The sequence below is a fragment of the Hetaerina americana genome, unplaced genomic scaffold (assembly GCF_022747635.1).
Source record: "Hetaerina americana unplaced genomic scaffold, ioHetAmer1.1.p SCAF_145, whole genome shotgun sequence".
Taxonomy (NCBI): Eukaryota; Metazoa; Arthropoda; class Insecta; order Odonata; family Calopterygidae; genus Hetaerina; species Hetaerina americana.
Genome location: NW_027286570.1, coordinates 17,105 through 30,954, shown reverse-complemented (window position 1 = coordinate 30,954; position 13,850 = coordinate 17,105). Strand labels below are relative to the sequence as shown.

Below are 13,850 nucleotides of genomic sequence, written 5' to 3'. Positions count from 1 at the left end.
AGCAAAAGGGGCGTGGAACTATAAGAGATGCACGCTAGTACATGCGATATAATGTTTGAATTGGAGGAACTTGTAAAAAGGAACAAGTTCGTCATTCATTATCTTAGTTGGGCTACATTCACCCAAGTCTTTTCTGCTTGCATTTTCGCCCCAATATCCAACATTATTATATCAGGGAAGCAGGGTGTACGGCGCAATGATTTAAAGGTTAATTTTGACGGATGACTACAATCATTTCCTGAACAATTTATTTTGAAGCAGGTGGAAAGGAATTAAAGTTAACAAGAACAAATTGGTTAAAAATGAAAGGTATATTTTGACTCATGATTTTTTATGCCTTTAAATTACGAGAACTTAAATTTATAATCTAACTTGCAATTTATAGAAGGATTAAAATAATAATTAATGGCTCCACATGTATAATAACATAAGGTAAAATTTAATTATGATGAACGTCAATGCAAGCATTTATTAGTTTTTTCCTGTTTTATAATTCCCACGGATAAAATATGTTGTAGCATATTAATCGTTATTTACTTCATGGGCGAAGTGAAATATGGTGCGCCCGCTCCCGGAACCCTCAAAGATTGTTTTCCTTCCAGGGCAGAGGGTGAAGTGCGGGCGCCGCCGGACATTACAAGGGCGGAGTACGAATATTGGATCCGATCAATTTTTTCTCTTCGTCTATTTGTCCTCCTTTGACGCCGGAAAGCTTTTCCTTTAATTGCCACATTCTCCGCGATCCTCCCTCCACTTTGCAATGACGACAAGTTCCACGGATGCGGAAAACCCTTCGTGAGGAACATTTATATCCGTCCTCAGTCCTCTTTCATTTATGCTCACATGTAATGGCATTACTCGCGGAAAGGACGACACCACCGACTCGTCGCCCCTGTTGATCGGAAATGGAGGGAGGGGGAGGAGGTGTGGGAGTGTGACAGAATTTAGCATCACCATGGCAACCAACACCACCCTCGGAGAGTAGGCATTGGTGAAGGGTGGGAAATTGGGAAGGGGGAGAAGGGTAGAAGGAATGATGGGAGTGGATCTGCCACTTTCTCCCTCATCCCTTGCTTTTTTCCCTCTTCTTTGTCCATGCCCTCGAGTCGGAGGCAACGGTGGAACAGGGAGGGAATCGCTGGGAATGAGACCAGAGGCACGGTAACGGAACGTTGGACAATGTGATGATTGTGAGCCTTTTGGGCCCCTGGGAGCAGAGCAGGAAGGTGGGAAGGATAAAGACGAGGGGTTTGGGGGGGAGGGTGGAGCGGGGGAGGGCCGGAATGTTGAATTGTGACCCTCGGAGGGTGGGGGTGGAGGGAGGGGGAAGGACAAGGCTCGTGCTTTTTTCATTCAACCCGAGGCAGGCGGTGTCGCTTCCCTTTGGAAACTCTGTCCAATAAGCCAGTAAGCCGGAGGAGTGGCAATCGAGGTGTGGCGTGGGGGAGTTCAGGAGAGAGTGTGCGGGACGCCGCCGGTCCATTTCTAAGGAGTTAGAAAAGAGAGACAGAGGGATCGTCGTGAAAACCGATGAGGGAAGATCACGGGAGTTGAGAGTGTGCTGTTACTTGCGTGTGCGTTTCAAGTGACATTGTTGACAGGAAAAAGGTGACAGTCCTATACGACGGAGTGAGACGAAATGGAAAAAAACACACACACAAATAATGTATATGTGTGTATATATATATATCTATATGTGTATATATATGTATGTGTATATATATATATATATATATATATATATATATATATATATATATATATATATATATATACTATAACACTTGGACAGCACCAAACAATATAGGAAGACATAAAAAGAACGCTCACATGTTATATCTTAATAATTTCGACGGATGTAGCTCCGTCTTCCTCAGAATAAAAATTAGTAATTTTTCAGTACTACTTTTTCTTCTGAGGAAGACGGACCTAAATTCCGTCGAAATTATTAAGAAATAACGTGCGAGTGTTATTTTTATGTGTTCTTATATTGTTTGTTGCTGTCCAAGTTTTCTATTTAACACTTCCGTGTTTCTTCGACGAAATAATCTATATATGCATGTGTATATATATATATATATATGTGTATATATATATATATATATATACATATATATATATACATCTCCTGGGTATGTGTATGTATATATATATATATATATATATATATATATATATATATATATAAATATATGGGTCGCGGTAGTCCAGTGGGTCTCCAGGGGAGCGTTGGACTGCTGACCGGAGGGTCCCGGGTTCGATTCCCCGGCAAGGCACTCTGGGCACCTGCAGCTCCACCCAAGCTAAAGTGATTTTTCGGGTACCAGGTCTTCCTGGGAAACCATAACCGGCACAGGGAAAGGAAATGGCCCCCATACCCTGATGTGTGAATTTCACACACACACACATATATATATATATATATATATATATATATATATATATATATAATACACACATAAATACTCATATATGCACCTCCCATGTTGGCATCTACATAACACCCCACAATCTGCCGCAAGGTCGTATGGAGGGGAGTTTTAGGTCACCACCCGTAAAAGATAATGCATATATATCTAAATACTATCCCGTAAGTCGCCGCAAGGGAGCGTGGCGGGGGGTGTTAGGTTACCACCTGTAAAAGGGAACAAAACCACATTCGCCTATTACATGGACATACAACATACAACGGTCTCCTCCCCCAAAAAACAGGTAGGGAGTGTGACTCAGAGCTGCAGGTTGCGGGATGGTCCCCCCCCAGGGAGAGACGAGGGATGGAAAGGGAATCTTATATACAGAAAAGGCTGAAGAAGTAATACTGTAAATAGCAATACATTATTTAAAGGCATTCTAATGCGGTCAAGCGGAAAGATAGGCCCCACCTGAAGTATGCTGCAAGTACGTATGTTCCTCATCGTACCAACCCACGCCTCTCTCTATCCCCTCCCCCACACGGCCGCCTCGAAACCGATATATATATTCCCTTCCACCGCCCCCCCTCTTTCCCCGCCGCAAATTCCCTTCCATAGCCCACCTCCCCTCCTAACGAGAAGCTGTTAATGTCCTGGCTATGCATGATTTTACGCCTGATGCTGCCGTCAATGCGTCAAAACTCATAGTTTTTTAAAGATTTTTGCGTGAAAAAATACAAAGTATATTTATTTAGAAAGAGGACACTGCTTGGTCTTCGCCGTCAAATCGGTTACTCTCTCTCTGCTGGTTAGAAAACCGCCGCCAAATGATGCAACGTGGAGGAAAACTGACCTCCCTCCCCGGATTGTCCGAATCGATGGAAATCGCCCCGCGACGGACGATAAGTGCCCCTCACACTCCCCCCTTCCCATCTCTTGCCCGCAGCACGGGAACCGGCTCAGCAGCCGCCGCCGCCGCCGATCGGAGTCTATTGGAAATGTATTATCACCCCCATCTTACTACGGTAGGAGAGATCATGTCAGTAAAATTTGAGAGATTGTGTAGAACAGATAGATTTAAAATGCCATTTTTCACTGACGATTAGGGATCAGAATAACATTGTCCGGCCGCGGTGGGGTCATATTTGGGTAAAACTTATTCTGGTGTGTATTCACCCCCTTCCCCTACACCCTAGCGGTGGCTAGAAGCGCACTTAAATAAGAAATATCTCACATAATGAACCACATAAATAGAATAAATTGTCTCGCGACTCTTATGTTCTCGCAATGCAATGAGTACAACTCCCTGGTCAGCGCGAATGTTGCGTTTTCCCGTTCATTTCCTTCTCTCCCAAGCTACAGAGATGCTGGTTCGTTCTTCCTGCTTGCTTTTTTTAAGAATTTCTTTCTCGCCTAACTAGCTGCCGCGAAAATACTTTAGAAAACATGTTCTAAACTACGTAGATCAATGAAATTTGGTAGAAATGCTGGAGGGGTCCCTGGAGGATTACACGAGATTTTCCAGATGGGGTCAACAAGGTATGAAAAATAGATTGGCTCACGGGGCAATGCCGAAGAAGTCTCACCCACGTGGCGTCGATTCGGTGAAAATGCGGTCGACATCGAGCGTGCTAAAAAACCCTTGGTTGGGCCAGATTGACGTCTGCACCGCCAATATACGTGACTGTAAACTCGGATTTGGTGTATTTTGCTCTGATATTTCAATTTCTGCGTTTGATTCTTGTTCGGAGAAATTCAAGCTCAACACTCGAACCATTCGACATTAAATTAATACAGGTATTCCCGTTCTTTAAACACGGACGAGTGTACCAAGTCAAGAGACAGCTCTTTATCGTCCACATTTTAAGCTGTATACGCCTTCATGCCCAATATCTCGGTCCATATTCAATTATTAAATATTCCATTTCATGTCATTCACAATCTGGAAATCGTTGAAATACATAGGATAGGATATAGGTCAATCAATATTTACTTTTTATCACCTTGGCTTATGAATCGCAGCATCGCTCCTATTGTTGCGTTAAAATTCTTAGGATAGGTTAATTGGTTAGCCGATAGAAAAAATGCTTCTTTTGATTTTTGATAGCCCTCTGGAATCAACGATTCATTTGATGAAATAGCATTATTTGTGTCGCAAAAACGACTCTCATATTGCCAGTAGAGAATTTGATGCAAAATAAGTCTTATGCTTTGTGTTCACTTGGGAAATTAAACGGAAATCTGCAGGGTTGGAATCCTCCAGGCACCAGTTTCTCGGATTGATGCACGGAATCATGGCATTTACATCCTCAAAGATATCGCATCATTCGGCCGAAGGCGATGGCGTGCTCGGTCAGACGGGAGGAGGAAGGGGGGAGGGGGGGCCCACGCTTGCGCTCTTTGACGTTCTCACATCCGTAGGTTTCGAGAGAGTGGGGCGGGATTGAAAAAATAAGACGCGTCACTTAAACGGTCGGACAACGCGGCTATTAAATCACCGCCACACCGTCGTTTTCAACTCTTTGGCGTATCGCACGCCAAAGGGCAGAGCACAAATGAACGCCAATCAAACCATCTCCCGTAGACTTTCACAAACGTGTAGAGAAAACATACGTGCGGATGCGTTGCTTTACTGCAAAACCTTCAATTAGAAAATTTTTGATCCTACTATTATTTCCTTTTAATGCTTACTTCAAATGCGATGGTTAGAAAGGTGGTAATTGTTGCCCACTTTCAGTGGCAGCTGATTACAAACTTAACTGAAAAATTACTTCTCTGCGAGTTGCTACAAGATGGCAGCACTTGCAACGTGGTTGGTTACATGGTTTGGCGAGACTCAACTAGCACTTTTCGCTTCTGATATTTTGGACTCGGGAGAGAATAATAAGGTCAATAATTTTTTTCTCTTAAAATTAGCTCAACACCTGCTTAAATCCTTTCTCGTCATTCATCCTTGATATCCTATAATCATTGGTAATCTCAATCTATTTGTTACGAGATACGACTAGCGACAGAACTGCATACTCTATCAAGAAATTCCTCTAATGTCGGAAAATACTCACAAAATTAATTTGGTTTCCGAAAAGGTTGATCATGAGAGTTGAGAAAGAGATTGGCAATTACCGCTCATGATATTTTGGTCTCGGGAGAAAATAGTGTTCAGGTCGAAGCTAAATTTTTACATTTTAGTCTTTCATAGAAAGTCTTTAAAGACAAAGTCTTTCATAGAATGTTGCTTCAAATTTTGGGAACTTACGTGATTGATAATTGTGTAATACTAAATTAATTCTTAACAGGCCGCGAGCAAAGGGTCGTAAGAGACGGAGTGTTATCGGACAAAGTAAGCATGTGACATCGCGTGTTTAACATGGAACTGTTATCGGTCCGCAATGCTGTCAGTGTATGGGAACCTCATGAAGTAGGCTTAATTTCGGAAATAGATCGAGTGCAATTCAAACTATGTTTGTGAAAAGCTGTTATGAACAAGGTAGTAGTGTCATGATACTGTTCGAAGAATTAGGATGGGAGCCACTAGTTGACCGTAGGCTTGAATATAGGTTAAATTTACTGTGTAAATTTGAGGTAGGTTACTTCTCTGAGGATGTTAAGAACATGTTACAGTTACCCCCAATTACTATGGTAGATCAGATCACCAACGTAAAATGAGGGAGATAGATAGTAGAACGCATCGATTTTTAATGTCGTCTTTCGTCGTAACATCAGAGTTTAAAATAGATGTCACAGCAATCCCATAGCAGATAAGTGGCAGTGTATACACTATTTTGCCAAAAAAACATGGTGGTCTTTGAGTTGAATTAAACTTATCTTAAAGATATAAGGCGTGGGGTTGTGCATCCGATATTGGGGACGTATCGTAATTAGGCTCCATAATTACATTGTCAACGCCGAGAGGTGTCACAAAATCAGAGATATCGTCTAACTGATAGGCTAAAGTATTCGTTTTTCCCATGAACTATTCACTACAACAAGAAAAGGGGGAACACGCAAGTAAATAATAGGTACACGCTGTCGAAAATAGGGGTTATAATAATAAGACTAAATTCCCAAAAAACACTCTCCAAGTCTGGCGTCCTAACGCCCCCCACCCTTGAGCAAGGTGGGTTTTTGGTGAATGCATATAAATTCTATTGTATTTGTGAATTGTCCGACCGGAAAGTGTAGAATACCAACCGGTAACAAGTGTCTGAATTACATGTGTGCTTCCCCATTTTAATATATGTTCTTGCCCTCTTTGTGTAGGCATAGCTGCTAACTTTCATACTCATAATATACGAGATGTAGGCATGCTGCATGATTGGTGTTCGGTCGCCTCCTTTTCACTCGTTGTTTGGTGGATCGCGCGGTGCTAGATGCATGAGAAAATAGAGTGCACGTATGTAGAATGGCTGGTGACCTACCATTCCCTGCCACACGTCCTTTGACGGCTTGCGGTGTATTATGTAGATGTAGAATTGGTTGTGTATATATTTGTTGATATCTCGAGTGCCTCTTCCTGCATGTTTTTCTTTTTCTTTAATAGAATCATATTTTTAACAGTTCTACTGTATGACTTGAATATATGTATTCTGTTATTAAATATTATTGCATGTTTGATAATGTATGTATTTGCATGCGTGTAAAAGAAAAGGATTTTTGCATGAATGTTTACGCCACTGTGGGTATAGGTTTGCATGCATGTGTTGATTTTGCAAAAGGGTTTTGTTCCCTTTTACAGGTGGTGACCTACCCCCCCCCCCCGCCCCACACGCCCTTGCGGCGGCTTGTGGGGTAATATGTTGATGTACCTGTAGATGCCGGGGCTGCGTACGTGATGAGATGTAGCATGTACCTTCAACAAAGGCGTCTTCTAGTGTCCATGCTCAGGATCGGCAGCCATAGAATCGTTCCAGAAGTATTCAACGACGAAAAAGCCTTTCGCACTCCGGGAATAATATAAGCGTTTTCCGCTCATCAGCACGCCAATACAGCGGACCTCAATTTCCTATGGAAAAGAACTCCATCAACCCTAGAGGTCATTTCCGTGGCCGGAATGGTAGTGGAAGGTCATTATTTCCCCGCCGCTCCTTGCGATGCAACATCGTCGATTGCGAAGAGGAAATCGTCGAAAGCGGTAAGAAACATTTTGATGGCGAATGTCTTCTACCGCGGACTTCAGAAGAGCGCCTTCATCCGATGTGGTCCAGGAAAGAAAGATGAAGGAGAAATGGCACGGAAAAAGGATAAAGCAAAAAGACCAAGGATTAAAAACTCTAAGGAACCCCAATGATTGCAGCCAAGAGCATACGTGCATACGGGTAGTGACATAACACCCCCGCCACACACCCTTGCGGCGGCTTGCGGGGTATTATGTAGATGTACAGATGCTCATAGATGCATACAGATCCAGGACATAAAGAAGCATTGCTTTGGTAGAAGATATTTACAATTGCTTTGACGAAGAAGACTGCCGAGATCTGACGAGACTTAAGAACGAAATTCTGCAAAGTGATTGTAGAGTCAAGTGGCATACTAATTGCGGGAAGACTGCTGTCAGTGGCATGTTTCATGTATGTGCCACTGAGGGTATACCTTTGCATGTATTTGTTGATCTTGCATGAGGCTGTGTTCCTTTTTACGGGTGGTGACCTAACACCCCCGCCACATGCCCTTGCGGCGGCTTGCGGGGTATTATGCAGATGTAGATGAGATGTAGATGAAGACTTACACACGTGAAAACTGAATGCGAAAACGTGCACAAAGGAAAGGACGCCAATGAGACTTGGAGAAATGATAATTCAACTTATCCGCCGTATCCAGGGTGACAAACCGAAGGGGAATAGAGTTAAATTTGGTGGGGCACGAGTAATAGGCAAATAGAATAAAATGGGAAAACACCAGAAAACTTCAACCGACAAGGGAAAAGAGGTATCAGTTAGTTTACAAAACAGAGACAGCAGCAAACACGGTCAAATCCCGAAAATCAGAGTTTGTCAAATGTAGATCGCGGAAACCTCCGGACAAATATTTTTCGGAACGGTTCTAAAATGAATTGAGCAAATTAACAGTTTTCAAAATTTAACGCATTTTTTAAGGAGATACTCACGGCCAAAGATGTGACTGAAAGGACGTGGTGTTAAAAAATCGATCAACTCGTCTACATCATCATCTCCTTAATACCCCGCAAGCCGCCGCAAGGGCGTGTGGCGGGGGGAATTAAGAAAAAAACCGCATGCAAAATCAACACATCCACGCAAACCTAAACCCACAGTACCACTTTCTAACTCTTATATTTGATAAATTGCGCGAGTGCTGTGCGTATGAAATTGTAATTCCTGATTCAATTCGATTAAATATTTTCAAACTTACCCCAAAAATGTTTTTGGAGGTAAAATATATTTTTTAAGGAATATTGTTATAAGTTGCAAGTGATGATCAGTGGAGTCCTTGCAACTCGCTCTTTGAGCGTACCTTTTCACAATGTCTCTTCATGAAATGGGACTGTAAACCATAGTTAGGATATTTTAATGCTCTAATGTTGATCATTGCCAATGAATTTCTTGTAAAAAACCACAGAGTGGATGGAACCAGGTGGGTATACTTTCCTTTACGTTCTTTTATCACGACTGACAGATTTTTCCATATTTTTATCGCTTTGTTCTGGCTCGTTTGAAATTTTTCCAATTTTCCAATGTGTTATAGTAACAAGGGTCACTTACAATAAAAGTAAGATATTTATCTGCAAAAAAAGAATGTTAATACCTATAGAGATTTGATTAATCTGCAAACCGTCGCTGCGTTAGCCGTTGATTTGATGATGTCATCTCGTAAATGCATCTATTTGTTTTTTTAATATAAGGTATATTAGTTTTGATACGAACGAAGTTTAGGGAAGAATTATCGCCAGCCGATCTCCTGTGCGACTTAACCATGACCCTCTCTCTCCCGCCGTCAGCCTCATCCACTCACGGGGCTCGCTCACGCTCCTCCTAGAAATTCGTTCTATCCGTTGAGGAGGTGTCGGAGGATCAATCCGTGAAATGTCCGTTCCCCCTTACAACCCCCTGGTGGTTCGGAGAAGGTTGTCGGGGGGGGGGAGGGAGGGAGTGGCAACCCCAGTGTCATTCGTAAGCTGATATTAGGTATATTTGTAGGTGCATGTCTATGTTAGTTGGTGGTCTGAGTGTTTGCATGCGTGTCGGGTGTATGTGTTCTTGCATGAGTGTATGTCATGTTTTGTTTGCGGGTGGTATAAATTTGTGGCTTTTGCTTACGGTTTTTTTCTTTCTTAATTACGGGTGGTGGCCTAGCACCCTGCGCCACACGCCATTGCGGCAACTTTCGGGGTATTAAGTAGATGTAGATGTAAATGTAAGCCACGCACACAAAGGAGGAGGAAGGCGAGCGAGAGCGAGATGATAGTAAACACTCTTAGGGGATGCAGTCTGTGTGCTCTCTTTGGTCACATGGCTGCATTTCCAAGAGCGTGATGAATGAAACGGGGATCGCTTCGGGGTGCTTTTCGAGTGAATGGCAGTCGTAAACATCTATGAAGCGAGTAGAAAAAAATACAATGCGATAATTCAACGCCGTTTGTGGGAAGGCTAAGGCGATCGATAAATATTTCTTCGGACGGCGTCTAAATCTATCTATTGCCATCTATTTCAACTCCCCTGATGGAGCATTGGCCTTTTGAAATTCGCTGAATAACTTCATTACACGAAGGCTCGGCCTGTGTGGGGTGACTACTGGGCCTTCATACCCCGAGGGTCCGGGTTCGGTTCCAAATGGAGGGAGAGTTTATCAATCATGTTGTATTCCCAAACGGGTGGTGACCTCCTCCCGAACACCCCCCGCCACACGCCCTTACGGCGGCTTGCGGGGGGTATTATGTAGATGAAATGTTGAAAACCTGGAGCACGTACGTCTCTGCAATCTGCATAAGGCCACGAACATAGGATTAGGGCGTACCCGACGAATAGAAACGGACGAGACGACACAGGCGGATGGCATGCAGCAAAATGTGAGCGACAGGTGGCAGCGGAAGGGGGGGGCGAAGGGGGTTGAAAAGACCCCTCGATTCCAATCACGTCCCCGCCTGGATTCGGGAAAGTTTGGACCCAGGTGGTCTGCAGGGACGTCATGGCATCACGTGTTAGCTCTTGTGTGCCCGAGGGGGCGGAGGGGCCTTCCTTCGCTCGCGTGCGGGTGGGACCAAGCGGGCCCGCGAGTGAGGAAGGGAGAGAGAGAGCTGTCACCAGCACAAGCGCATAGCACTCATGGCAAAGCTCACTCTCCTCTGCTCGAGACGTTAAGGCAAGAATGGAAGTCCCTGTGCGAGGAGGGAGGCGGTCGAGAGGGGAAAGCAGCGGAAGGAAGGTGAAGCGGTTTGTCGGTGAGGAAGTCGTCGCTGAATTTGGAGCGCACACCTGGCCTTCGATCTAAAGCACTAAGGCGTATGTGGGATGGTGCAAACCATTGATTCAATTGCCCACGCGACTGTGTGAAATTTAGTGTTCCGCTGGAACGTCATCCGTTAAATCTGGAATGTGCATTCCAGATTTCGGTTCGGTTAAAATTTTGTGCTAACCATTCAGAGAGAGTCATGAATTTCATTGTGATTTTTAAACAAATACTGCGCGCGTTACGTTACGGAAAGTTATTTTCTTTTATTTATTTATATATATATACCATGTGTGGAGAAGAATGGAGAAGGTGAAATGACCGAGAAGAAAACAGATGAGGAAGTACTTTGTTTGGTGGGTGAAGAGAGGGGTTTGTTGGGAGAAATCCTCCCGTGTTGATCGGCGGTGGGATGTTGAAGACTGTAATAAAGGGGAGAATGCTAGGAAAACGAGGAAAGGGCAGGAACAGGATAGGGGTGTTGGACGGGATGAAGGGAGGAAGGAAGTTCACAGAGATGAAGAGGGACCTGATATAGGGTAGGATTCTGGATTGTATTTTGTTTTGTTAGGAGTCACAAAATATTTATTTGGTGATTGTGTTCATCCAGAAACCTACCTTAACCAGTAGATTACCTAATAATAATGTATACCCAGCAAGCCATCGCCAGGGTATGTGGCAGGGGGAAAATTCATACAATCCAACATTCCTATGCTATTCCTACTATCTTCTCCGTTGCCTAAAATTCTCCTATCTATCAAACTCTTAAACATATCATTTCCAAAGAAAATGCCCTGCATCCACCTTTCCTGCCTCTTTTGGATTTATCCCGATAATCCCCCCATCCTTCCCCATCGTCGTTCCTGAACCTTCGTCGATTCTGCCCATTTTACCGTTTCCATCCCTCTCCACACCCAAATCTCCCTCCAAAAGCCTCCAACCTACACCGTTCTTCTTTCTCTAACGACGAAGTTTCCACGGAGCATAAAACCGTGTTCAATGTTGACGTTTAACGAGCCTTTTCTTATCATCCTTAACCAACGTTCCTGCCATCAATTCCCTCCTATTTTGAAATCTTCTATATCTATCACAATTCTTTTAATTACGTCCATATTATTTTTATCAGGTTGGATCATGAGAATTCTGAGATTGGTTAACGGCTCCAAATGCTCTGGTTTCCGTACGCCTATAATTGCGTATGATAACCAACATAGAATATACTATATTTAACGTACTTAACATGCTATATAAAGTAGGACTAGCTTCAATAAGCGAATTTTTGTAGCGTTGTTAAATCAAATGTTTCCATTGCATAATTTAAAAAACCTGCCCCGGGTGAGGATCGAACTCATTACCTTAAGATTATGAGGCTTACGCGCTACCTACTGCGCTACCGAGGCATTTCTTTCGAATAGTATCATCTAATAATTGTATAGTAATTGAAAAATTTCATGGATGCCGTAGGTAAACCATTTCTGCGATAATGACTGCAGGAAATGTTGCAAATATAAAAGAAAATGTGGAGGATATAAAGTATTTATTTAAAAGTGAAGTAATTAGTGTTGTTTACATTGGTTGAATCATCAAACATAAGGTTAGGGTTATTAGGGTTAAAATCCATTGTTTTGTCTTAGAAAATGTAATGAATATTGTAAAACGTTTTCAACCATATTAAATGCTCATGAATGCAAAATTAGCATCAAATAAATGCATCGCAATCATGTAGTTATGTATTTAATTTCGTTGAAATTGTCCACACACTAGATAACGAAACATGGCTTTGTCCAAAGATTGAATAGATAGCGATCCAGGCTTGAAACCGAAATCTAAAGAATGCTGTTCCAGGTCATTTGCTTTGGGAAAGTGTTTCCAAGTGACAATTTTTACATTTCTTCCGCTGAATATAATTTGTAATGGCGCCTCATTACTCTACCAACCTTAAAACGGAAAAACATTACCCCAGTTTTTTCCACCAATATTTTAGTTCAATTTATGCAAAAATTGTTTGTCATACTACATTACATTAAAAACTACTTAAACATACATGAAAATTTAAAGTGCTAAAGGCTTCACTCGTTAGCGTGGACTAATAAGAAGAAACCAATACCAATTACAGATTTACACAAACTAACAGACAATCGGCTTCGGGTAGGATTTCCCGGTCTTGGTAAATAATGGCCGTGACGTCATTCTCGCATTTTTTGTTTCATGAATGAAATCCTCTTAGAGTCACCGCTTAGGAATTTTTCGATTTTTGTGCTGTGCACTGATGCACACTCGATGCAAAATTTTTGCAGGTATAGATACCATAGATCAGTGAATAAACAGTTAGAAGGGGGAGCAGTCTTTATAAAAATGTAATTCTTTAGGCATAGTCAAAAATACTTTCCTGGTTCTACCTATTAGCCGAAAAAGTTGTCAAATGATTACAACAAATACTATACTTCGTAATAGATACGCAATGTATTTAGAATTATTTTAACTGATCAATAAATTCCGAATATGCCATTCATATCCCATACCTTGCTAACCATTTGGATGTTTTATACTTATGTATTATATTATTTTATTCATTCTTCGACTCGTCTTTTTTTGATCTCCTCCTTTTTGATTACCATGCTCTTTGGTGTTTCAATATTTCACGTACTTCTACGTTGTACTATCAAGGTTCCCTCCAGTCACTTTTAAATTTACTAGGTATGTGTTTTTTTATTGTAGCCCAAATTACGTCGATGAAAGAATTACACAAACTATCACTGACTCTGCTTCTACCACTTTCCTTGAATATATTATAAGACTACTAAAGGTCATGCCTTAATCCTTCGTCATTGGGCCGAATAAACTGTTAAATTGTTCTTTTGGGTTTCTGATTGATACTGATAGTCATCAAAATATTTTTAACCGACTCTATTCTGTGATCACTAAGTCCATTAAGTGTGTCTATAATTAAGATGACATTGGATGCATTCGCGGCTACTTGATCAAGCATATTGTTTCCTCTGGTGGGTGTCAGTACTAATTGGTTTAGCGAGTGCGAGG

At 42.2% G+C, this 13,850-nt stretch overlaps 1 non-coding gene across 1 annotated transcript; it reads right to left on the bottom strand.

Moving 5' to 3' along the window:
* Window positions 1–12,138: 12,138 nt before the first annotated feature.
* TRNAM-CAU (transfer RNA methionine (anticodon CAU)) lies at window positions 12,139–12,211 on the bottom strand. Its single transcript has one exon. It is a non-coding gene; the product is annotated as a tRNA-Met (tRNA).
* Window positions 12,212–13,850: the final 1,639 nt, after the last annotated feature.